At 36.9% G+C, this 27,871-nt stretch overlaps 1 protein-coding gene and 1 long non-coding RNA gene across 2 annotated transcripts in view; one reads left to right on the forward strand and one right to left on the reverse strand.

Moving 5' to 3' along the window:
* Nucleotides 1-2,425: 2,425 nt before the first annotated feature.
* LOC128245696 (uncharacterized) lies at nt 2,426-4,637 on the reverse strand. Its single transcript, XR_008263220.1, has 4 exons — nt 4,486-4,637; nt 3,763-3,801; nt 3,307-3,381; nt 2,426-2,989 (listed from the first exon to the last, which is right to left on the reverse strand). It is a non-coding gene; the product is annotated as an uncharacterized LOC128245696 (long non-coding RNA).
* A 1,894-nt stretch (nt 4,638-6,531) lies between these two features.
* Nucleotides 6,532-27,871, forward strand: part of LOC128202919 (mitogen-activated protein kinase kinase kinase 3-like) — a 60,585-nt gene continuing 39,245 nt past the window's right edge. The window contains exons 1-2 of the mRNA XM_052904097.1: nt 6,532-6,586; nt 26,116-26,192. The gene's annotated coding sequence lies outside the window, so the exon portion shown is untranslated. The remainder of the gene's footprint in view (nt 6,587-26,115; nt 26,193-27,871) is intronic.

Here is a 27,871-nt window from a genome sequence, read left to right on the forward strand (position 1 = left end):
ATGCAAGCATTTCTCGTTCTGTTTGGCTGTAACGCTTTTCCACTGGCGTCAATGACCGGCTTCCATATGCGATAACTTTGTTTTCTTGTATTAATATCCCTGATATTCCCTCGGGGCTTGCATCTACCCAGAGTTCTGTGTGTTTTTTCGGGTCAAAATGGCTCATCACTGTATCGCTGCATAGCGCTTGTTTCAGCTGGTCGAAAGCAGTCTGCTGCTGATTTGTCCATTTAAAATCGCTGCTATCTTTCAATAAATCGCGCAGGGGTGCCGTAATTGTAGAGTACTTGTCAATGAACTTTGAGAGGTAATTGGTCATACCTAAGAATGACCTTAATTCACCTGTAGTCTTCGGCTCGGCTATATTTTGAACTGCTGTGATTTTGGCCGGATCGGGACTTATGCCTTTGTCCGAAAAAACAAAGCCATAGAATTTGACAGAGGTTTTACCAAATTCGCACTTCTGCTTGTTGAGTGTGAGATTTTTGTCTTGCATTCGTTGCAGTACGGCTACGAGTCTCCGATCATGTTCGTCACGGTTTGGTGCGTGTATTATAATGTCATCCGATATGTTCAATGTTCCCTCGAGACCTGTAAGCACTTGTCGTATTTCATTCTGGAATATTTCTGGCGCTACGCTTACACCGAAATTCAGTCGTTTGTACTTGTATAATCCGACATGTGATGCAAACACTGTCATGTTGCGTGACTCCTCGGACAGCTCAAGCTGGTGAAATCCTTTATTAAAATCCACTTTGGAGAACACCTTTGATCCGTTTAATTCCAGGATTATGTCATCAGTTGTAGGCACTACATGACGCTCGCGTTTCAATGCTTGATTTGCTTTTCTCATATCTACACAAAGCCTTATTTGGTCTGGGGCGTTTGGCTTTGGTGCTACAACAATGTTCGAAACCCAAGGTGTCGGCCCGTCCACCTTTTCAATGACATCTTGCTGTTCTAGTCGTATTATTTCCTGTTCCACTTTTTCTCGCACGTGGAATGGAATTCTTCTAGCTGGAACTTGATTTGTTTGTCTTTTAATTTGCCTAGTCCAGTGAACACGGACTGATATTTGTCACATAATTCCTCGTATTTGTTACCGTTCACTGAGTTTATTACTGGCACAATACCGAGTTCAACAGATGTCTGGTAACTGATTAATGTCACTGATGATCCCTGAACAACATGAAATTCTGCTGCTGTCACTTTTGATTTAGTTTCTACTGTAAATGTATATTTGCCTTTTATAGTTAACGGTTTATTTTGTGCAAATGCGAACACTTCTATGTTTGTTTTCTTCAGCATTGGCCTTGGTTTCATTTTGTTAACAACATCTTGACTGATTATGTTTATTGAACTTCCGGTATCAATTAGTTTTCGTTTGAACACCATTTATGCTTAATATTATCTTTGGCACTTTGTTATCTGTCAGAACGTTGACTCCAAATAATGTGTCTGTATCCGACATTGAATGCTCTTTATTTGCCTTATTTTCCACCTGGTCAATTCCATGAACCTGAGCCTTACGCGTTCGTTTTCTGCATACGCCAATAAAGTGGGTTGGTTTACGACAATAAGTACATGTCGCTCCGTAAGCTGGGCACTTGGTTTGATGTGGATATATGCCGCCACAGTTTCTGCACGTTTGTCTTGATTGTGACTGTTGTTGACGTTTTCTTTGTGCTGAGGGTGGATAGCAATAATTTGCATGTTGCGGTTTTGTGTGTTGCGGTGTGGCTTTAATTTTGTTTACTTCGCTGTGTTGCGGTTCCATTGCTTTGGCTTGTCTGTCCGCAATTTCCATTGTTCTTCCCATTGTTAAAATATCTTTAAGCGGCTTGTCTTCTTCCAGACATTTAAGTCGTAGTTTCTTTGACCCGCAGCCTTGGATGATTTGGCTCTTTATTTCACCGTCTTTGTCCGAAAATTCACAATTGTTTGCCTTTTGGCGGAGGCGAGTTGCAAATTGGTCTATTGTTTCGGCGTGATGTTGTTTTAGGTTCCTAAATTCAAACCGCTCGAACTCTCTGTTTTTCTTCGGTTGGAAATAGCCTGTTAACCCTTGCTTGACGTCATCGTAGTTTGAATCGCTGTCTCCAAGATTCAATGTTTCGTATATTTCGAATACTTCATCTCCGGCATAATGAAGTAATAGCGCTTTCCTCCGTTTTTTGGAGTCAATGCTAAGTCCTGTGAAAAAAAATCCAACTTTGTCACGTATTTAGTCCATCTTGTGCCAAGGGATGTTTCCTCCCCGTACACATCAAATTTCGGGAACGGCGCTAATCCAGCCATTGTGCGTTAATCCTGACACTGACGTATTTCATATGTTAATCTACTATCACTTTAATCCTCAATCCTCGTCGCCAATGTAATGTTGTCAGTGTAATGTATATAACAGACCCAAAACGGGATGGTTTAATATAGCTTTATTACATTCATACTCATACGCACACGATCTTGAATCTAATCAATAACTGAACTATCAACATACATGCAACTGTTAGCCAGAGGCGGGCTTATCATACACAGAGGCGGGTTTACCAATAGTGGGCTCTGATTGGCCACTACACATTTGGTCTTGTTTCTTACAGAAAAATGAAGAGAATGAAGGTACACATAGTGTCAACATAAATACATACTATCCCCAAATAAGAAAATGTTATGATAAAGGTTGATTAATCACCACTTAACCTAATAAATACATGTAGTTACAAGACAAATTTCAAGTATGTGGATGAAACAAATGGAACACATCCAAGTTAACTGAAGACTATGACTTTGTCTGGATTTATCTTATCTTGCACTGTCAAAGAGTATTTTTTCCATATCCATGTTTAATGGAATATCATTACTATTAATATAGATATTCATTATTGTTGTGCATACTTGTTATGTAAGTTAAAATAAATCATGTCAACTGTAGTGTGAACTTCATTATTTCTTTACTTTTTATGTTAAGAGGACCTTTCTTTCTTTTCTTTGCCTGAAAAAATAAATAATAAAGATATAAATTAAAAGCATCCCAATTTATCAAAGATTAGCAGTTAGCAATTTGTTGGCAATCTTGGGCATTTATCAGTTTATATGCAATACAGGAATAAATGCTGTTAGCAGGAAATTACAAGAATTTCACATGTATAAAAAACATTTTTGCACAAAGTTTAGTTGTAGAGGATCGTTTAGGATTATGATATAGTAATACTGACAAATTGAAATTGGAATGCATGATACTTATTTCATGGCAAGATTTAAAGTTTAACACAGTATTCACATATATAGAAGAAATCAAATACAACATACATATTATCGTTCTTCAATGCTGCAAGAAAATCCTTATTCGCCACCTCTCGAACACCATTTTGCCATGAGTACATACTGCAATAAAATCATAATATAAAAGAAAATTCTATGAAAAATCTTTCTTTTGTTGATCACCTCCAAAAATTCAAAGTCTTAAAACCTATTGTGCAAATATTAAGATGTTTTTTTACAACGAAAGTATGCTATATGGATGGCCTGTACGATAGTATTAGGCAAAATATATTAAAACATACATTGTGGTTTGCTTTACTTTCATGATATTATATATAAAGTCTGAAGCAGTTAAATATTCCAAAAAATCCAATAAAGAAAAATGTCCAATTTTAGGATCACAATACACATCAAATCATATTGGAAAATCATGATTAAAAAAAGATGTTTTAAACATTTCTTATTAACATTACCAGACTATAAGACTCAGGCACTCTTTCCTACCTTCCCTCATATCATATTGCTCTCAACAATCTGCATAACCTGAAATTATATTTGAATAATGCAATACTTGATAACTTTGTCATTATCAACTATGACTGTAAGTCTTGGTATAAAACCTTTCAGTTCCCACACTCTTTGATATTCTTCAAGATATATAACAAAAAGAAAAGGAAAATCATTACTGTACATGATATCTGATCTGCTTTCATTGCCACAATTGATGAAAATAAAATTTAGACAAATGGGAGCAATTCTCATAATTAGAATCTGACATTGTATTTAGAATGTTATGCAACAGTCATTTGTAACCACACCCCGACCCAGTCAGGGATACATGTAGTCAGGGAAATGGGCCATATTTTTACCTTCCAGTGGCAGTGCCGGGTGAATAGTGTGGTTTTATCTTCGCGCAAAATATAGCTGGAATGGACCTTACCTAGGGTTCCCGGGATGTGGTAGCATTTGATCTGGTTTGACCATTAGTTCTGCAGGGCGGAATTTTACCTTGGATAGGCTGGACCGAAAGTCCAAGTCCCCACTATCCCCCAGACCTGGGTTGTGGTTACAATTAACTGCAATAGTGACTTCAATTTTGAAGAAGGTTTGTGGGTCTTACACTTGACAAAGTACCATTATGAAGCAACCATACATTAAATAACATTCAAATATTCGTCTTTGATATTTCAAACGTCAAAGTAAAATCATATTTTACTGTTAGCATACATGTACTTGATCCCAATCCTTTCGTACCACAGCGACACATCATGGTGACGGAGCAATTACAAAGTTGACTTCGGGCTGTTTATCCATGTCGACATATTGGAAGTACAAGTTATAATCCCTTAAAAAAGTTATTATACTAAAACGGGAGCTTAAAGTGCTATCCGGAAAAAGAACTAGTTAAAATGGTCGTAGTCAACAGTTTCATGGTTTACTTTACGGAAACATTTAAGGCTGTATAGATTCCAATGGTCAGACCGTGAGCGTGTATAGAATATAACGTCAGTGAACGGCGGTGCGGGGTGATACAGGAATCCAGTGGATTTTACGTGAAATCCACTCAAAACGTGAAATCCACTCAGAACTCAGTCATTTTAATTAATAATTTAATTTTTATATACATATTAGAAAGTGCCTCATAAAGGTTTTATATTTCAAATTTTATTGAAATTGGTCAAAAAAGGAAGAAGTTAGAGCAATTTTTCATTTTTTTCCAAAAATAGATCGGAAATCGAGGTGAAATCCAGATTCCGATAAGTGAAATCCACTCATAACTCATTAATTTTAATAAATATTTTTCTGTTTTTGTATATTTATTAGAAAGTGCCTCATAAAAGGTTTATATTTCAAATTTTATTGAAATTGGTCAAAAAATAAAGAAGTTAGAGCAATTTTTCATTTTTTTCCAAAAATAGATCGGAAATCGAGGTGAAATCCAGTTTTCGAGAAGTGAAATCCACTCATAACTCATTAATTTTAATAAATAATTTTCTGTTTTTGTATATTTATTAGAAAGTGCCTCATAAAGGGTTTATATTTCAAATTTTATTGAAATTGGTCAAAAAAGGAAGAAGTTAGAGCAATTTTTCGAAAATAGATCGGAAATCGAGGTGAAATCCAGTTTTCGAGAAGTGAAATCCACTCTTAACTCAGTTTTATTAATTAGTAATTTTTATTTTTTGTATACATTTTGGAAAGTGCCTAATGAAGGGTTTATATTTCAAATTTTATTGAAATATATCAAGAAATGAAGAAGTTAGAGCAATTCTTCGGAAATCGAAGTGAAATCCACATTTTGACAAGTGAAATCCACTTTTTCAGACGTGAAATCCACTCATAACTCATTTATTTTTTAAATACAAAAAAAAAAATTACTAATTAATAAAACTGAGTTAAGAGTGGATTTCACTTCTCGAAAACTGGATTTCACTTGTCAAAATGTGGATTTCACTTCGATTTCCGATCTTTTTTCAAAATTGGTCTACAACTTTTTTATTTTTGGATCAATTTGGATAAAATTTGAAATATAAACCCATTATGAAGCCCTTTCAATTATTTGTTCTACAGAAAAATTAATTTGTTAAAAAATAAATGAGTTATGAGTGGATTTCACGTCTGAAAAAGTGGATTTCACTCGGTCGGTGGAATTTTCCACCGACCCGATTTCACTTGTCAAAATGTGGATTTCACTTCGATTTCCGAAAAATTGCTCTTACTTCTTCATTTCTTGATATATTTCAATAAAATTTGAAATATAAACCCTTCATTAGGCACTTTCCAAAATGTATACAAAAAATAAAAATTACTAATTAATAAAACTGAGTTAAGAGTGGATTTCACTTCTCGAAAACTGGATTTCACCTCGATTTCCGATCTATTTTCGAAAAATTGCTCGGACTTCTTCCTTTTTTGACCAATTTCAATAAAATTTGAAATATAAACCCTTTATGAGGCACTTTCTAATAAATATACAAAAACAGAAAATTATTTATTAAAATTAATGAGTTATGAGTGGATTCACTTATCGGAATCTGGATTTCACCTCGATTTCCGATCTATTTTTGGAAAAAAATGAAAAATTGCTCTAACTTCTTTATTTTTTGACCAATTTCAATAAAATTTGAAATATAAACCCTTCATGAGGCACTTTCTAATATGTATATAAAAAAAAATAAATTATTAATTAAAATGACTGAGTTCTGAGTGGATTTCACGTTTTGAGTGGATTTCACGTGAAATCCACTGGATTCCTGTATCACCCCGCACCCAGTGAACGGCACACAGACCGAGTAAATACTTATGGCGGACAACAAGTAATTTTAAGGTAAATTTAATCCTTTTCTTCAGTTACAGTTTGCAATTACCTAAAGCAAAGTAATGAAATATATTGTTATATTTAATAACATTAAATCTTCTTTAGATGGGTCTTCAAATGCGATAGATGATACTAATAAATGAAACATAAATTCTACTTTCGTTTAAAAGTAAATTTAATAGGTGAACAATACTTGTAATTTATACTGTACTGACTTATGTAGCCGAGTAAGCATCATCATGTTACATTATAATAAATAGCCCAGTGCAGCGTTTTGTGACATTTTAAAAGTGAATAATAACTAATAATGTTTTGTTATTCAAATTGAACTTTCGATTTCCCTTCACGTACACGGTATGTACAGCACAACTGATACTTTTTTATAGTATAGGGAAATCGAAAGTTGAATTAGAATTACAAAACTTTTGAGTAATTATTCAGTATATTTAAACAATGAAATATATGTACTTTAACTTCTTTTGGGAATTGTTCACACTATATTCAGGGCTCATCATACACATTAATTTTAGGGAGAAGTGAGATCGGGGGAGAATGTGGGCGGGGGTTTCCCCCTCCCTGAAGTCGGAAAATTTTGTGATTTTAAATGTCAAATGGTGGGTTCTGGTGTGTCCTGGACAACTTTTCTATGCATTCAAATAGGTGTTGTTCTTGTTTTAAAATGGTCATACTGGTTGTTTTTAGTTGGTATTAATTTGTTGTATTTACCTTTAAAAAAAAAAACAATGAAAGTTTCAAACATTTTATTTTATGCAAACTTATCATGCACACATAAATATATCAGAATTTAAATACTGCATAAATAAATCAAATAAGCTAATAGAAACAGAACTAGCTTATATCAAACAACATGACATCAATTGTAAAAAAACAAAATCTAGTCAATATATCATCACTGAAACTCCTCCTTGGGGAGCTCCCGCTTGGCCAGGTTGTAGGCAGTCTTAAGGAGCTTGACCCCAAGCTCGTCATCCTTGGACAGTTTGGCCAGTACGATTTTCTTCATGGGCTCCTCGGATCGCAGAACTGTGTTCTCTAAGGCAGTCTTATGCTGAATGGCTGAAAATACACAAAATATTTCATATATAAAAGTTTGTACCTACTGAAATTATTTTGATAATTTGACTTTTTTAATGATTTCTTATTTGGACTGTCGATCATGTCATCACTTTCAACATCGTCAGCTGTACGTTTCAGGCCTGGGAAATCCCGCAGAAGCCACGTAGAAAGCATGATTACTATTAAACGGAATGCAAAATATCTCATATATTATAGAATATTGATGTGAACCGATCGAAGAAAAAATAATAATGAAAGCATTTCTGAAATAAAAACAACAAACCTGGAAGTGTGATTCGCACTTGCCCTTTTCGCTTACTTTGCGGTAATCACACCCAGTTAAGTTCATTTGTCATCAGTGCACATCGTTTAAACCGTTATTGTCATAAAGTATACATCCTAATTAGCACTAATTGACATTTACAAACAACGGCAAGTATAAATTTTTACATCGATGACGTAGCGCATGTACACAAATTCAATGGTGCAAACACGTGCCTCGATTAAATAAAACAAGCGTTCTCATTGGCCGAAGTCAATGGAGCAAATTTACTAGGTTTAACACGATTGGCTGTTTGTCAATTGTACTGACAGGCTGGAGGCGGAGTCGCTATGTTTTGACAAGCGGTAGTTCTATACGATGTCGGGTGTATTTGAGAGCGATACCGATTTTCTGATCTCTGAAAAAGTCGGCAAAGTTGACTTCGCTTTGATCTTAAAATATAGCGAAGTCACCGTGGGCAGAGCGACTTTATCGCCTAAGTCGCCTGGTAGGATGAGCCCTTATTAAAGCTGTATTAAAATCATTGTGAACAATATACTGTAAGGAATTTAACTTCTTTTGATAATAGATTTACTCCGTAATGTTTATTAATCTGTATGTACAAATACTTGGTTAACTGTTATGACCTAATGTCATCTAAATAATTTAATATGGACAAAGGACATATGGATTAGCTGAATTTTAATATGAATAGATCACCACACCAATCTGGGCTTAATTAAGTTAATGTGTTTGTACCTACATGCAAATTAGCGGAAAAACCTTTCTCACTGAATTCCGGATAACACCTATTGTTCACAACATATTTAAGTTGTATTAAAAGGATTGTGAGCAATATAAGGAAGACCTCATCATCGTTAGACTAAATAATATTTATATTGGAAGTTTTAATGAATGCTGGGAGTAAATGATAAATCCCAGACATATCGGTCTCTTACTTATCGGCCCCTAGTTGAAACATGAGACTTGTTGGCCCCTTAGTTGCCAAATCGGCCCCATCCTGTAGACATTCGGCCCCTGATTACGCATTCCTTTCAGCCCTCATTATTATTATTAAAAATATACCAGTGTTATATATATGGCAGATTTCACGTTTTGGTGACCAAAAAGTTCCCGGCGAATATTGATTTTTAAAATTTATTGCAGATTTGTGATTTCAACATAATCTTTTACAGCAATTTCTTATCTATCATATTTTAGAACATTTGCAATGATTTATTCATGCATTTTTATAAAAAAAAGAATTTTGTATCACCATACCATTTGTGCTAGTGTTACAATATTGCCGGTAAAAACTTGTTTTTTTTAATATTTTGATCCAAAGAAGTATTTTGTCTTGCACTAAATGGTTCATTTATCTATAAAACAGATTGTACAGACAAAAAATAAAGATTGTTTCGTTTTTCTCAAATAAATTTATTGAAACAAACCCTAATTGGACAACAAGACAGAAAATGCTTTCTGCAAACATAGGTTTTCTTTTTATATCAGATCAGATAAGCTATAAACATAAATGTTTTGTTGTGGTAATATAAATGTCTCTAGTATGGTGCAATTATCATTACCTTTGATATTAAACATATATATTATAAATTGCTAATTGCAGTATGTGCTAGTGTTACCACAAAACAGAATGAGTAACATTAGCAGTATGTCACATTAGCAGTTGGACAGAATGTTTCACAACAAATTAAAATACAGACCTACCACAGACTGTTTGAGCTTGATACAGTATAAAACAAACTATATAAACGATTGATAAACACGGTCAATTGATAATCACAAAAATTCTTAATTCTGTCCAATAAATAACGATATCAAACACAAAAGCGGTATGAATTCAATATAAACTACGTACCTAATGAATGAATACTTACAAACGATAGTTTACAGACGACATTATTATGTTCGAATAATTGACTCTGGGAAAGTCATCAAATTTCAACGATTTTCTTGCTTTATTAAGCGCTTGTCTTAATGCTAGCGTGACATAATGTTAACGTTACATCGAAGGACAGAATGAGCCAAACTTGGATTAAGTTTTTATCAACGGTATTCACCACTATTTTTATCATTTCAATGTCAACTGTGAACCAGTCCAATATAAAAGTAATCGCTACCCGGATGTTAACCCTCAGTCGGTGTAAATTATTCACGAATAGAAAAGGTGCTATCGTCATGCTAAAATGGGACAGAATCGATTTTGAGTAACATTAACACATTTTTAGACCTAAAAAACTTTATGATCGGGAATGACCAATTTCTTGTTACATGCAATACTGTTTTTATCCGACACGTAGTCTTTGTTTTCAGTGATTTAATAAAGGTGTGTTTAGGCTTAAAACAGTTAGCAGTGGATCATGTCTGCTAATGTTACACAACAATTCGAGGACAGATTACCGTAACGTTATCACCATGCGCAATTACCGAAAATTTAAGTATATTACGAACGAAATGCAATTATTTTAGATATATTATTGTTTTAATAAACATTTCTTGCAAACATTATTCAACAGACAGGAATAAAATACTTACCAGATGTTACTGAAAAGCATCCTCAAAAAAGTGGTATATTGGTACCGGGAAGATTTTCGGTCTTTTTTGTCCTAAATATCGGCATATTTTTACATTTTTTTACCTTATTTAACACAATATTTTCATTATTTTAATACAAATCACTTCTATTAGGTGTTCTTATTGGGTTGGGAAAGGCAATTGCTGTATATATGACGTTGACATGCAATAACAATAAATGAAAGCAAATGGGCCAAATAATTGCCCTTTTTGTGAAATCTGCCATATATGTTAAAAAGTATACTGGTTAACAACCCCTTTCGGTCGGAAACAGAGGTTTTTCCTATGTTACTTTTGACACAAGATAGCTATTACGATAAAACTTTACACTCAGACAGGTTGGCTCTTCCGACAAAAATGTAACTTGTTTTTAGCTCACCTGTCACTTTGTGACAAGGTGAGCTTTTGTGATCGCCTTTTGTCCGTCGTACGTCGTCCGTCAACAATTTACTTAAAAGACATCTCCTCCTTAACCGCTGGGCCAATATTAATAAAACTTCATAGGGATGTTCCTTGGGTGGTCGTCTATCAAAGTTGTTCAAAGAATTCAATTCCATGCAGAACTCTGGTTGCCATGGCAACTAAAAGGAAAAACTTTAAAAATCTTCTTCTCCCAAACCACAAGGCTTAGGCCGTTGATATATGGTAGGTAGGATCACCAAATGGTCCTCTACCAAGATTGTTCAAATTATGGCCCTTGGGTCAAAATTGGCCCCGCCCCGGGGGGTCATGGGTTTTCTCTATATGTTTATAGTGAAAACTTAAAAAATCTTCTCCTCTGAACTTACTTGGCCTAGAGCTTAGATATTTGGCATGATTCATCGTCTAGTGGACCTCTACAAAGTTTGTTCAAATTATGACCCTGGGGTCAAAATTGGCCCCGCCCCGGGGGGTCATGGGTTTTCTCTAAATGTTTATAGTGAAAACTTAAAAAATCTTCTCCTCTGAACTTACTTGGCCTAGAGCTTAGATATTTGGCATGATTCACCGTCTAGTGGACCTCTACAAAGTTTGTACAAATTATGGGCCTGGGGTCAAAATTGGCCCCGCCCCCGGGGGTCATGGGTTTTCTCTATATGTTTATAGTGAAAACCTTAAAAAATCTTCTCCTCTGAACTTACTTGGCCTAGAGCTTAGATATTTGGCATGATTCACCGTCTAGTGGACCTCTACAAAGATTGTTCAAATTATGGCCTTGGAGTCAAAATTGGCCCCGCCCCGGGGGGTCATGGGTTTTCTCTATATGTTTATAGTGAAAACTTAAAAAATCTTCTCCTCTGAACTTACTTGGCCTAGAGCTTAGATATTTGGCATGATTCATCGTCTAGTGGACCTCTACAAATTTTGTTCAAATTATGGCCCTGGGGTCAAAATTGGCCCCACCCCGGGGGGTCATGGGTTTTCTCTATATGTTTATAGTGAAAACTTAAAAAATCTTCTCCTCTGAACTTACTTGGACTAGAGCTTAGACATTTGGCATGATTCATCGTCTAGTGGACCTCTACAAAGATTGTTCAAATTATGGCCTTGGAGTCAAAATTGGCCCCGCCTGGGGGGGTCATGGGTTTTCTTTATATGTTTATAGTGAAAACTTCAAAAATCTTCTCCTTTGAACTTACTTGGCCTAGAGCTTAGATTTTTGGCATGATTCATCGTCTTGTGGACCTCTACAAAGATTGTTCAAATGATGGCCTTGGGGTCAAAATTGGCCCCGCCCCGGGGGGTCATGGGTATACTTGATATGTTTATAGTTAAAACTTCAAAAATCTTCTCTTCTTAACTTACTTGGACTAGAGCTTAGATATTTGGCATGATTCATCGTCTAGTGGACCTCTTCAAAGATTGTTCAAATTATGGGCCTGAGGTCAAAATTGGCCCCGCCCCTGGGGGGTCATGGGTTTTCTCTATATGTTTATAGTGAAAACTTAAAAAATCTTCTCCTCTGAACTTACTTGGACTAGAGCTTAGATATTTGGAATTATTCATCGTCTAGTGGACCTCTACAAAGATTGTTCAAATTATGGCCTTGGAGTCAAAATTGGCCCCGCCCCGGGGGGTCATGGGTTTTCTCTATATGTTTATAGTGAAAACTTAAAAAATCTTCTCCTCTGAACTTACTTGGCCTAGAGCTTAGATATTTGGCATGATTCATCGTCTAGTGGACCTCTACAAAGTTTGTTCAAATTATGGCCCTGGGGTCAAAATTGGCCCCACCCCGGGGGGTCATGGGTTTTCTCTATATGTTTATAGTGAAAACTTAAAAAATCTTCTTCTCTGAACTTACTTGGACTAGAGCTTAGACATTTGGCATGATTCATCGTCTAGTGGACCTCTACAAAGATTGTTCAAATTATGGCCTTGGAGTCAAAATTGGCCCCGCCTGGGGGGGTCATGGGTTTTCTTTATATGTTTATAGTGAAAACTTCAAAAATCTTCTCCTTTGAACTTACTTGGACTAGAGCTTAGATATTTGGCATGATTCATCGTCTAGTGGACCTCTACAAATTTTGTTCAAATGATGGCCTTGGAGTCAAAATTGGCCCCGCCCCGGGGGGTCATGGGTATACTTGATATGTTTATAGTTAAAACTTCAAAAATCTTCTCTTCTTAACTTACTTGGACTAGAGCTTAGATAATTGGCGTGATTCATCGTCTAGTGGACCTCTTCAAAGATTGTTCAAATTATGGGCCTGGGGTCAAAATTGGCCCCGCCCCTGGGGGGTCATGGGTTTTCTCTATATGTTTATAGTGAAAACTTAAAAAATCTTCTCCTCTGAACTTACTTGGACTAGAGCTTAGATATTTGGCATTATTCATCGTCTAGTGGACCTCTACAAAGATTGTTCAAATTATGGCCTTGGAGTCAAAATTGGCCCCGCCCCGGGGGGTCATGGGTTTTCTCTATATGTTTATAGTGAAAACTTAAAAAATCTTCTCCTCTGAACTTACTTGGCCTAGAGCTTAGATATTTGGCATGATTCATCGTCTAGTGGACCTCTACAAATTTTGTTCAAATTATGGCCCTGGGGTCAAAATTGGCCCCACCCCGGGGGGTCATGGGTTTTCTCTATATGTTTATAGTGAAAACTTAAAAAATCTTCTCCTCTGAACTTACTTGGACTAGAGCTTAGACATTTGGCATGATTCATCGTCTAGTGGACCTCTACAAAGATTGTTCAAATTATGGCCTTGGAGTCAAAATTGGCCCCGCCTGGGGGGGTCATGGGTTTTCTCTATATGTTTATAGTGAAAACTTCAAAAATCTTCTCCTTTGAACTTACTTGGACTAGAGCTTAGATATTTGGCATGATTCATCGTCTAGTGGACCTCTACAAAGATTGTTCAAATGATGGCCTTGGGGTCAAAATTGGCCCCGCCCCGGAGGGTCATGGGTATACTTGATATGTTTATAGTGAAAACTTCAAAAATCTTCTCTTCTTAACTTACTTGGACTAGAGCTTAGATAATTGGCATGATTCATCGTCTAGTGGACCTCTTCAAAGATTGTTCAAATTATGGCCTTGGAGTCAAAATTGGCCCCGCCCCGGGGGGGTCATGGGTTTTCTCTATATGTTTATAGTGAAAACTTAAAAAATCTACTCCTCTGAACTTACTTGGACTAGAGCTTAGATATTTGGCATTATTCATCGTCTAGTGGACCTCTACAAAGATTGTTCAAATTCTGGTCTTGGAGTCAAAATTGGCCCCGCCCCGGGGGGTCATGGGTTTTCTCTATATGTTTATAGTGAAAACTTAAAAAATCTTCTCCTCTGAACTTACTTGGCCTAGAGCTTAGATATTTGGCATGATTCATCATCTAGTGGACCTCTACAAAGTTTGTTCAAATTATGGCCCTGGGGTCAAAATTGGCCCCACCCCGGGGGGTCATGGGTTTTCTCTATATGTTTATAGTGAAAACTTCAAAAATCTTCTCCTCTGAACTTACTTGGACTAGAGCTTAGACATTTGGCATGATTCATCGTCTAGTGGACCTCTACAAAGATTGTTCAAATTATGGCCTTGGAGTCAAAATTGGCCCCGCCTGGGGGGGTCATGGGTTTTCTCTATATGTTTATAGTGAAACTTCAAAAATCTTCTCCTTTGAACTTACTTGGCCTAGAGCTTAGATTTTTGGCATGATTCATCGTCTAGTGGACCTCTACAAAGATTGTTCAAATGATGGCCTTGGGGTCAAAATTGGCCCCGCCCCGGGGGGTCATGGGTATGTTTATAGTTAAAACTTCAAAAATCTTCTCCTCTTAACTTACTTGGACTAGAGCTTAGACAATTGGCATGATTCATCGTCTAGTGGACCTCTACAAAGATTGTTCAAATTATGGGCCTGGGGTCAAAATCGGCCCTGCCTCTGGGGGGTCATGGGTTTTCTCTATATGTCTATAGTAAAAAAAAAATCAAAAATCTCCTCTGAACTTACGTTGCTTAGAGCTTAGATATTTGGCATGATTCATCGTCTAGTGGACCTCTACAAAGATTGTTCAAATGATGGCCTTGGGGTCAAAATTGGCCCCGCCCCGGGGGGTCATGGGTATTCTCTATATGTTTATAGTTAAAACTTCAAAAATCTTCTCCTCTGAACTTACTTGGACTAGAGCTTAGATATTTGGCATGATTCATTGTCTAGTGGACCTCTGCAAAAATTGTTCAAATTATGGCCTTGGGGTCAAAATTGGCCCCGCCCCCTTGGGGGGTCATGGGTTTTCTCTATATGTTTATAGTGAAAACTTCAAAAATCATCTCCTCTGAACTTACGTGGCTTAGAGCTTAGATATTTGGCATGATTTATCGTCTAGTGGACCTCTACAAAATTTGTTCAAATTATGGCCCTTGGGTCAAAATTGGCCACACCCCGGGGCTGATGGGTTTTCTCTATATGTGTTATAGTGAAAACTTAAAAAATCTTCTCCGAACTCACAAAGACAAGTAAAGTCTTAATTTAAACTGGATAACATATTTAGTACACATACCAATTTTCAATATGGGCCACATACAACAATTAATAACAAATATACATATATAGATACACAAGTAAAATCAAGTAGTGACAAGAGCTTAGATATTTGGCATGATATATCATCTAGTTGACTTGTACCAATATTGCTCAATCTTTGGCCCTGGGGTCAAAAAATGGCCCCACCCGGGCGGTCATGGGTTTCCTTATATATGTATATGATGAAAACTTAAAAAAATCTTCTTCTCCAATACCAAAAGGCGAAGGCCTTAGATATTTGGTATAAAGCATCGTTTATCGGACCACTATCAAGATTGTTTAAACTTTAGCCATGGGGTCAAAATTGGCCACGCCCCGTGCTCATAGGCTTAGGTTTTCAATATTTGTATATAATGGAAGAATGTGCAATATATGACAGGTGAGGGATTCAGGGCCATTTGGCCCTCTTGTTATAAATGGCTAGGGAATCCGAACATTCCTCGTGCAAAGTACCCCTGTAATTACGATTAAATAAACACCCTACTGTACCAATTATTCGCCCACCCCATAAATTCGCTGGATGTTTTTCAAATATTTCTCTCTGAACCATATGTTTAAACATTTTTATTTTATTTGACTAATCTAGCGACCATTTAAAACGACAATTGATCAATAAATATAATATGTTAGGCCACACCAAATTAATAACTTGTTCATCGGATTTCACGCACCTATTTCTTCAGAAAAGCAAAAAATTTTTTTTATTTTTTATCACTTGCGCCCGCAAAATGTTATTTTTTTTACGAGCGCTAATTTGTTTAGTAGAATGTAGCCTTTAGGCCTAATAAAAAAATACATTTAATTCGGGTAACCCGACCCTACCTACGGAATAGGCACCGACCCTATAGACCCTTATAATCAGTTTGAAAAAAAAAATGAAAAACTAAAAAAATATATATATATTGTTTTAATTCTTTTTCAATATGTAGTTTAAAACCTGAAATGCTTGTACAGAAGATAGCTTGAACACCATTACGCAAGGATAAAAAATGACATTCTTATATAAACCTAATAGAAAAAGAAGAAAAAAAAAGCCTACCTACCCTACCTTTTTTTGAAAAGGATGTTACCCTAACCAAACATTTTTTTCTAGGCCTTATAACCGCGTTTTACGTTTTTCAATCGTAACAATTATCAAAGCACCGGCTCAATCATGCAGCCGCTCTAATTAGAGTCAATGAACGATATAGAGCTGGATACAAGCGTCTAGATGATCGAGACTTAATTGGCAAAACACTTCCTGATTCTTGAAAATTACGTCAACAAATGACAATTCTACCACCATTTAAAGTTTTATTAAATTATGGCTTTAATTTGGCTCCCGCTAAAAGTAAACGTGTGTATATTGGGCAAGAAGTGCTGAATTTTATCGTGAATGACAGTGATTATCCAAAGTTTGAATTTGGTTCGAACATGTTTGACGGGAATTCGGATGACCGTTACAGTGAAAAGACAGTTTCCAATCGGTCATCTATACCTACTACACCTGTCCAGGTAAAAACTTCAGGTGTGTATTTTAACTTCTTTGTTGTTTTGCTGTTAATATAGCAAATATGATGTATTTTTTGTATTATTTGTTTCCTTCAAAAATATTTATACATTTAATGATTTATGCATGTTTGTTTTTATTTTGCTACAGATCAGAGTATAGTGTTTATTTAATTCATATGCAATGCATGTACAGTAGTAAAAAATAAAGTTTGGCCAAGAAACGAGCACCACCTTTCTTGTGTTATCATCAAACTGTTTCAGTAATACATACTACATTGAACATTTATGTATAATATTGCTTTAATATTAAAATTTCAGATTCCTCCGACACAGTGGATAATGAAAATCCTGTCCCCATGAGGCAACGAGGGCGTGCTTGTGGTGGAGGCCTTTGTCGACGATGAGTCAATGTTCGTGGACAGTAGGATGGTGCTAAAAATTAACCTGACTGACATTCATATGTGCTTCATGCAGTCCCATGAGTTTTACCATTCACACAAAAACATCAAACAAGCCGGATTGTGTATATTCTGTAAATATTAGTCAAAAAGGATAAAAAAATGGTGTCAGACTCTGTGATTGGGAAAAGGTATTAATCACACTTTGTGTTGCAAATAAATGTTTGTAGATTTGTTTGATGTTCATGTGTATATCTAAACTATATATAGAAATAATTCAAGTGTTAAATATTTATGCTGATTGGTTTTTGTCTATGAAAAAATATTGCATATTCTTGTATTTTCTTGAAATATTTTTTTGCTATGTATGAAAATTGACACAATCAGTATTTGCAGTACAAAAGAAGTAAAAGTGTATTTTGTATATATGTTTATGTTTTCTATTACTTGTCTTAATTTGAACAAGATATCTAAAAAAATCAAGGGAAATCTGCAAGTTTAAAAAAGATAGGCGTTAACAGGGGCTGCCTGGAATTTTCTGTGATATATTTTCAGCTGAAATGGCTTACAATAAGGTTTAGGTTTTTTGTAAATTCTCTTCCAGAACTTAGATGGCTACCAAGGCCAATCGTGTAGTCAAAGCAAGAGTGATTATATATAGCTGTAGTTTATATTTGATTGCAAATGCCTATATTGATTTTGTGAGTTATTTTTAAAGTCACCTTGTCGTGTCATTTCCATGGCATGAGATATGACAATGTATTTTAATAGAGAATTATTTTTAACCAAGTTTTCCTAAGGAAAAGTTGGAATTCTAGTTAATAGATTTGGATATGCCATTGGGCAGGCAGGTCACGCTGTGACCATTGGCGCTTGTGTCCAGGCTTTAACTTAGCCATGCATAGGGTATTTTGAAAAAAACTTTTCAAGAAGGTTTAAAAATCTGGAAAACTGGTTTTGAGTTCTCTCATTTATGAAATAGTTTAATAAAATACATTTGCTTTATCTCAAATAGCATTTGTTTGATCTCAAAACTAATATTTGTATAGAATTATCTTTTAGTGTAATCATTCTTTCATTGGATGTTATCCTTGCACTGTTTACAATATCATTTTTTAGTAAATAAGTGAATAAAATGTGAGCAAAAGTGAGTTAAATGACTATATATATTTGTTCGCTCTTCGTTCGCTCCTCTTTTTTGCTAAATGCATAACAAATATTTTTATTATTATTTCGCTCGCCCCATTATTTATTGGAAAAAATCTGATGAACAAGTTATCAATTTGGTGTGACCTTAACTATTACATATGTTAAAAATGTTACAACACCTTCTTGTCTTCTCATTGTAGAAAATTAAAAAAACCTACTGGGATTCCTTCTTGAAACATGACCTACATTCTGTATGCTATTTATAGACTTCCAAAGTGGGACAACGCATGTCCGTACAAGAATGATGCATTCAAATTTGAAATGTCTCCCTTAGACAAAACAATCAACGATAACTTCACCGTATTTAGGTTTCACCATTTGCTTTTTCGAACATTGAACTTAAAATACAGCAATGAACATGGTGTTTGAATATATAATTTATCACCGGTTTTATACTTTATAATGACAAATCAATAATGTCCTCTTATAGTGCAAGGAGGAAAATTAAATAAAAATCATTACTGGGCATCATGCAAATGAGCGCGAGTGTGATTACCTCATCCCCTGTGTGCAACTTACAAGGTCAAAAGTGTAAACAATGTTTATTTGGGTCGAATTCTTCATACAACTTGCATTTGAACGCAGAAAACAGCTGATATCTGTCAAAAAAGAACGCCAGACTGATTTGTGTAAAATATTTTGTTTTTACTGGTTTTAACAGGGTGGGCGAAAAAGTGGTACGAGCGAATAATAGGTCGCTTACCATTAAATATGTATTGTGTTTAAACTTTTATTATTCCCCGAAGGGTGGGCATATTAAAATCATACTGTCGGTCCGTCCGTCCTTGCGTCCGGCTCAATTTCTCTAGTCTGAACTGTATCTTTCTCTTGTTCTCTTGGAGAGTTTTTAAAATTACTTACGTGATTTCATTATATTACGTGATTTCATTATATTTATGTATATTTATTTTGAAATACTAAGAAATTTAATATTGTACCTTTGTTTCTTCCGATATTTTATAAATATTTTCATGAATGTATGGGTTTTTTTTTTGTTGAATTGAAAGCATCTTCTATTGAAATATAATTTAAACTCTTGTGTTAAATTTATTTTTAAGGGTCCGAAATGTCTCTGTTAGTACCGGTAAGTGGCTAAAAAGTCTCAAGTAACTATTTTTAAGTGGCCAAAATGGCAGGGCCGAAAGTTTTCAGGGGCCGATTTGGTACGGGCCGATTTGTCTCGCTCCCTAAATTATAACCCTGATTTTTTACGCCTGTTTATAAAACGGGGCATATTATATAATAGTTAAACCTGTGGCGTACTGGCGGGCTGGTGGCCAGTTTGTTGTCGGCTCAATAACTTAAGAAGCCTTTATCCAATCATCACAAAATGTAGTCGGAATGTGTATTGGAATAAAAAAGTTCGATAACCAGCCATATCGCTCCAGAGTTATTGCGCTTTAATTATAGAAATTACATAAGATTGTTCTTGCCTGCTCAATAACTTTAGAAGCCTTAGTTTAATCATCACAAAATTTGGTCAGAAATTGAGAATGCAAATTGGCATTATATCTCAGACAAGTGTAATAACCAGCCGTATTGCTAAAGAGTTATCGCCTTTTAATTTAAGAAATTAATTCGGTCTTGTCCAATCAATAACTTTGATGTCACTGCCGATCGTCACCAAATTAAGTCAGAATGTGAATGGGCATACTTTCATGGACAAGTTCGTTAACCAGCTATATTATTCTAGTCACTCTAGAGTATTCCTCCTTTAATTTCAGAAATTACCTAAAATCGGTCTTGTCCGATCAATAACTTTAGAATCATTTGTCCATTCATCACACATTTGGTCAGAATGTGTATGGGCAGAATGTCTTGATCAGGTTTGGTAACCATCCATGTCACTTCAATCACTCCAGAATGTCTTGGTCAAGTTTGATAAACAGCCATGTCACCTCAGTCACTCCAGAATGTCTTGGTAAGGTTTGATAACCACTCCAGCAATGTCACCTCAGTCACTCTAGAATGTCTTGGTAAGGTTTGATAACCACTCCAGCCTTGTCGCCCCAGTCACTCTAGAATGTCTTGGTCAGCTTTGATAACCACTCCAGCAATGTGGTCTCAGTCACTCTAGAATGTCTTGGTCAGGTTTGATAACCACTCCAGCAATGTGGTCTCAGTCACTCTAGAATGTCTTGGTCAGGTTTGATAACCACTCCAGCAATGTCGCCTCAGTCACTCTAGAATGTCTTGGTCAGGTTTGATAAGTACTCCAGCAATGTCGCCTCAGTCACTCCAGAATGTCTTGGTGAGGTTTGATAACCACTCCAGCCATGTCGCCTCAGTCACTTTAGAATGTCTTGGTCAGGTTTGATAACCACTCCAGCCATGTCGCCTCAGTCACTTTAAAATGTCTTGGTCAGGTTTGATAACCACTCCAGCCATGTCGCCTCAATCACTCTAGAATGTCTTGGTCAGGTTTGGTAACCAGCCATGTCGCCTCAGTTACTCTAGAATGTCTTGGTCAGGTTTGGTAACCAGCCATGTCGCCTCAATCACTCTAGAATGTCTTGGTCAGGTTTGGTAACCAGCCATGTCGCCTCAATCCCTCTAGAATGTCTTGGTCAGGTTTGGTAACCAGCCATGTCACGTCAATCACTCCAGAATGTCTTGGTAAAGTTTGATAAACAGCCATGTCACCTCAGTCACTCTAGAATGTCTTGGTCAGATTTGATAACCAATCCAGCAATGTCGCCTCAGTAACTCTAAAATGTCTTGGTCAGGTTTGATAACCACTCCAGCCATGTCGCCTAAGTCACTCTAGAATGTCTTGGTCAGGTTTGATAACCACTCCAGCCATGTCGTCTCAGTCACTCTAGAATGTCCTGGTCAGGTTTGATAACCAGCCATGTCGCCCCAGTCTCTCCAGAATGTCTTGGTCAAGTTTGATAATCAGCCATGTCGCCCCAGTCACATTTAAATGTCTTGGTCAGGTTTGATAACCACTTAAGCAATGTCACCTCAGTCACTCCAGAATGTCTTGGTCAGGTTTGATCCACTCCAGCAATGTCGCTTCAGTCACTCCAGAATGTCTTGGTCAGGTTTGATAACAACTCCAGCTATGTCGCATCAATCACTCTAGAATGTCTCCATCAGGTTTGATAACTACTCCAGCAATGTCACCTTAATCACTCTAGAATGTCTTGGTCAGGTTTGATAACCACTTCAGCCATGTCACCTCAGTCACTCTAGAATGTCTTGGTAAGGTTTGATAACCAGGCATGTCACCTCAATCACTCAAGAATGTCTTGATCAGGTTTGATAACCACTCCAGCCATGTCGCCTCAGTCAATCTAGAATGTCTTAGTCACTCTAGAGTGTCTTGGTCAGGTTTGGTAACCAGCCATGTCGCCTCGGTCACTCTAGAATGTCTTGGTCAGGTTTTGTAACCAGCCATGTCGCCTCAGTCACTATCGAATGTCTTGGTCAACTTTGGTAACCAGCCATGTTGCCTCAATCAATCTAGAATGTCTTGGTCAGGTTTGATAAACAGCCATGTCGCCTCAATCAATATAGAATGTCTTGGTCAGGTTTGATAACCAGCTATATCGTCTCAGTAACTCTAGAATGTCTTGGTCAGGTTTGATAACCAGCCATGCATCAGTCACTTCAGAATGTCTTGGTCAGGTTTGATAACCAGCCATGTCGCCTCAGTACTATAGAATGTCTTGGTCAGGTTTGATAACCAGCCATGACGCCTTGATCAATCTAGAATGTCTTGGTCAGGTTTGGTAACCAGCCATGTCGCCTCAGTCACTCTAGAATGTCTTGGTCAGGTTTGGTAACCAGCCATGTCGTCTCAGTCACTCTAGAATGTCTTGGGCAGGTTTGGTAACCAGCCATGTCGCCTCAGTCACTATAGAATGTCTTTGTCAGGTTTGGTAACCAGCCATGTCGCCTCAGTCACTATAGAATGTCTTTGTCAGGTTTGGTAACCAGCCATGTCGCTTCAATCAATCTAGAATGTCTTGGTCAGGTTTGGTAACCAGCCATGTCGCCTCAATCAATCTAGAATGTCTTGGTCAGGTTTGGTAACCAGCCTTGTCGCCTCAGTCACTCTAGAACGTCTTGGTCAGGTTTGGTAACCAGCCATGTCGACTCAATCACTCTAGAATGTCTTGGTCAGGTTTGATAACCAGTCATGTCGTCTCAGTCACTCTAGAATGTCTTGGTCAGGTTTGATAACCAGCCATGTTGCCTCAGTCACTCCAGAATTTCTTGGTCAGGTTTTATAACCACTCCAGCCATGTCGCCTCAGTCACTCTAGAATGTCTCGGTCAGGTTTGATAACCACTCCAGCCTTGTCGCCTCAGTCACTCCAGAATGTCATGGGCAGGTTTGATAACCACTCCAGCCATGTCGCCTCAGTCACTCTAGAATGTCTTGGTCAGGTTTGATAACCACTCCAGCCATGTCGCCTCAGTCACTCCAGAATGTCTTGGTCAGCTTAGATAACCACTCCAGCCATGTCGCCTCAGTCACTCTAGAATGTCTTGGGCAGATTTAATAGCATCTAGCCATGTGGCCTCAGTCGCTATAGAATTTCTTGGTCAGGTTTGATAACCAGCTACGTCACCTCAGTAACTCCAGAGGCATGGCCTTGAATTGGCAAAAAACAGAATTTACCGTGACCGCTCTCTTAATTTGGCTTAACGTTCACCAAACTCGGTGTCCTCAAACAAGGATGGGCATATTGTGTCACATTCGGCGCTCTTGTTTATAATAATATTTATAATAAATAGTACTTTTCAAACGCATTCAAAAGAAATGATAAATATATATCAAATGTTTGTTTAATCCAAATTAATTCATTTTCGTCCCTTCCCAATACACTGCAGCATGAAAGTAATTTACACAATAATTAAAAGCAAAGGCTATTTAGGTCCATTCAACTTTCAATTCCCTTCAATACAGATTAAAGAGACTCGCTGGTGTTTTTGCTAAATACACTTTTTTTCTATGACGAAATAAAGTGTTGCAAATCATTAGGAGTATCAGAACTAAGATACCAAAGCTGAAACCTTTTTCAAATGTTGATATTTGTTCAAATATCGTCCACAATTTATGTATAAGTCCTGGTGGTGAAAGCGTCGGTTTTCGTATTTTTTCTTGACTTTACCAGCAGGGGTTCGCATCCCACTAAAACCAAAATACTTTTATGCCCTTGAATGTGAGCCTATTAAAACACACCGTCTGTCCGTCCACCTGTCCGTCTGTGTGTCCGGCTCAATTTCTTTTTATTGTATGGACATATTTTAAAATAACTTCGACAAATGACGTGTCCTGGCAAGACCCTTGTTACTACCTCTAAGGTCATGATCACACTCAGTGTTTATTCACAATGGAATGCTGCGTATAAGGACATAGAGAATAGGTGGTCAGGGCTTTATCTTTTTCATTTACTTGCCTTGTTCATATGTCAATCATCTTAGTGTTTTTGTTTGTCGCTGTTGCCATGAACATTTGTTATATGCATGTACTAACGGCTATCTGTTCAATAGGGCTGTTCCTGTGAATTTGTCACAGTCGTGTGACAATTCTGTTCATCTTGTTTCAATTCAAATACAGTTTTTATGCCCCCGAAGGTGGGCATATTAAAATTGCACCGTCCGTCAGTCCGTGTGTCCGACTCAATAACTCGTGTCCGGCTGTAACTTTCCTTCACATGGACAGATTTTAAAATAACTTGCCATATGTGTTCCACATACCAAGACGACGTGTCGCGTGCAAGACCCACGTCCCTACCTCTAAGGTTAAGGTCACACTTAGTGTTTATTCACAAAAGAGTGCTGCATATCGTGTCCGGGCTATAACTTTCCCTTGTATGGACTGATTTTAAAATAACTTTCCACATGTGTTTCACATATTAAGACGACGTGTCGCGTTCAAGACCCGTGTCCCTACCTCTAAGGTCAAGGTCACACTTCGGTGTTTATTCACAATGGAGTGCTGCATATAAAGACATAGAGAATAGGTTGTCGTGTCCGGGCTGTAACATTTCCTTGTATGGACAGATTTTAAAATAACTTGCCACATGTATTCGACATACCAAGACGACGTGTCGCATGCAAGACCCGTGTCCCTACCTCTAAGGTCAGGGTCACATTTAGATGTTTATTCACAATGGAGTGCTGCATATATACAGACATAGAGTATAGGTTGTCGTGTCCGGGCTGTAACTTTCCCTTGTATGGACAGACTTTGAAATAACTTGCCACATGTGTTCCACATACCAAGACGATGTGTCGCGTGCAAGACCTGTGTCCCTACCTCTAAGGTCAAGGTCACACTTAGGTGTTTATTCACAATGGAGTGCTGCATATAAGGACATAGAGTATACGGGTTGTCGTGTCCGGGCTGTAACTTTCCCTTGTATGGACAGATTTTAAAATAACTTGCCACATGTGTTCCACATACCAAGAAGACGTGTCGCGTGCAAGAACTGTGTCCCTACCTCTAAGTTCAAGATCACACTTAGTGTTTATTTACAATGGAATTCTGCTTATAAGGACATATAGTATAGGTTGTCGTGTCCGGGCTGTAATTTTCTCTTGTATGGACAGATTTTAAAATGACTTGCCACATGTGTTTGACATACCAAGACGAAATGTCGCGTGCAAGACCCATGTCCCTACCTCTAAGTTAAAGGTCACACTTGGTGTTTATTCACAATGGAATGCTGTATATAAGGACACAGAGTATAGTTTGTGGTGTCCGGGCTGTAACTTTCTCTTGAATGGACAGATTTTAAAATAACTTGCCACATGTGTTTGACACATCAAGGCAACGTGTCGCGTACAAGACCCATGTCCCTACCTCTAAGGTGAAAGATACACTTAGTGTTTATTCACAATGGAATGCTGAATATAATGACATAACAGTGTAGATTGTCAAGTATGGGTGGTATTTTTTATGTTCAGAGGCAATTTAAAATAACTTGCCGTATGTATTTGATAGTAAAGGCAAGATCAACTTTTCATGTACTGACATTGTCATAGGTCAATGTCACTTTCGGGGGCATTCGTCACATACTGTGACAGCTCTTGTGTTTTTTTTTAAAACTTGTCCATATTCTGATTAACAAGAATTTATTGAAATTAATACCATGAGCAATTGTACAAGCTTCATCTACATCAAGCTTTTTCTGATATACATTTGTAAGTAATGCAATGGCAACTACAGAGACAGGCCCAGTGGTCAATAAAGTAAGCGAAGGCCTAACAAAGACTGAATGAGAGACAAAAAATGTCACAAATATATAACTGTAACAAATTACACGTGCATCCAAATAAGGGATGAATATGTGTTGAGGCAAGAATTGCATCTCAATATTTCCGTCGCGTAGCACGGTATGAAATTTTAATAGAAAATATCAACTTGTGAATAATTTTCTAAATTATATACTATTTTCATCATTATTTCATTTTAGACAAATGGTTCATAATGATAAAATAATAGTTATTTGAATTTGAGTAACTTTTGATGTCTTTTTTAGTTCGATTGGCTCAAAGAAAAGGTGAGACATACTACACACCATCGACGTTGGCGTCAAACCTTGGTTAGGGTTCGCATGTAAGCACATTTTTGTCAGTATTTGATATTGCAATAAAACTTGTAATTTAGCTTTAAGCTTATAAATTTCAGTTAAAATTTAACTTGTAAGCAGACAATTTAACATCTCGGCAACAACTTGATGCAATGCATTGGGACTTTACACAATGGTTCTCAACCATTCTAATAAATCAAATAAATGTGATATCTGTATTTTACAAATTATGGTCAATTTATATTCGACTAGTAGATATTACGGTTATTGTATGCAAGTCATTTTCTCAGCAGATACTTTCTGTATTACAATTACACTTTAGATAACTGTTCCCAGTCATGCATCCTACATATTTTATCAGGATAAATAAATCCATTTTACATATCATGCAAATAATGCAAATCTTGGCCCTTTATTATGCGACGTAGAAGTTCATGTTTAAGTAAATCATGTAAACACACAAGTCAATATCTCAGCATACTTGATATAATTCATTAATGATTAAAACTTTGTTCAAGGATTTGCTTATGTCTAATTGAAAATGATTTGTTTTTCACATTTCAAAACAAATCAATGAATCTGTCAAAAGGCCTTTAAAGTACATTCTATGTAATAGATACAGTACGAGTTTTTCTTTAAAGGTGTGCTCTTACAGACATAAGAAGCCGTTTCGCTAGGACGAATACCATTTTTCTCCGAGACGAAGAAGAAATTGGTGTTCGTCCTAGCAAAGCAGTTTCTTACGTCTATAAGAGGACACTTTTGAAGAAAAACGAGTAACTGCATCTTACTTATACGACGATAGGTGTATTACATATATAAGTGAGCAAATAAATGCTTTAAGAAAATAAATAAATAAATACAAATTTATCAATTATAGATAAATAGGAATAGTTTTCACAAGATAAACCTTAGATTATCATCAAGGCCTTTCTTAATACAATGTATTGGCTAGTGGGATTACTCAAAATTCTCGTGCACATTCAGCTTACAACTGAAGAAGACACTTTTTATCCCCCGCCGAATCGAAGGCGGATATTGTTTTGGCGTTGTCCGTCATTCCATCCATACGTCCTTCAGTCCATCCGTCCGTCCCACATGTGTTCCACATACCAAGAGGACGTGTTGTGTGCAAGACCCGTGTCCCTACCTCTAAGGTCAAGGTCACACTTAGTGTTTATTTACAATGGAATGCTGCATATAAGGACATATAGGTAGTATAGTTTGTCGTGTCCGGGCTGTAATTTTCCCTTGTATGGACATATTTTAAAATAACTTGTGATATGTGTTCCTAATACCAAGACGACGTGTCGCGTGCAAGGTCTGTGTCCCTACCTTTAAGGTCAAGGTCACATTTAGGTGTTTATTCACAAAGGAATTCTGTATATAAGGACATAGAGTATAGGTTGTCGTGTCCGGGCTGTAACTTTCTCTTGTATGGACATATTTTAAAATAACTTGCCACATGTGTTCGACATATCAAGACGACAAGTCGCGTGCAAGACCCGTGTCCCTACCTCTAAGGTCACGGTCACACTTAAATGTTTATTCACAATGGAGTGCTGAATATAAGGACATAGAGTATAGGTTGTCGTGTCCGGGCTGTAACTTTCTCTTATATCAACATATTTTAAAATAACTTGCCACATGTCTTCAGCATACCAAGACGACGTGTCGCGTGCAAGACCTGTGTCCCTCCCTTTAA

The sequence above is a fragment of the Mya arenaria genome, chromosome 9, assembly GCF_026914265.1.
Source record: "Mya arenaria isolate MELC-2E11 chromosome 9, ASM2691426v1".
NCBI classification, from domain to species: domain Eukaryota; kingdom Metazoa; phylum Mollusca; class Bivalvia; order Myida; family Myidae; genus Mya; species Mya arenaria.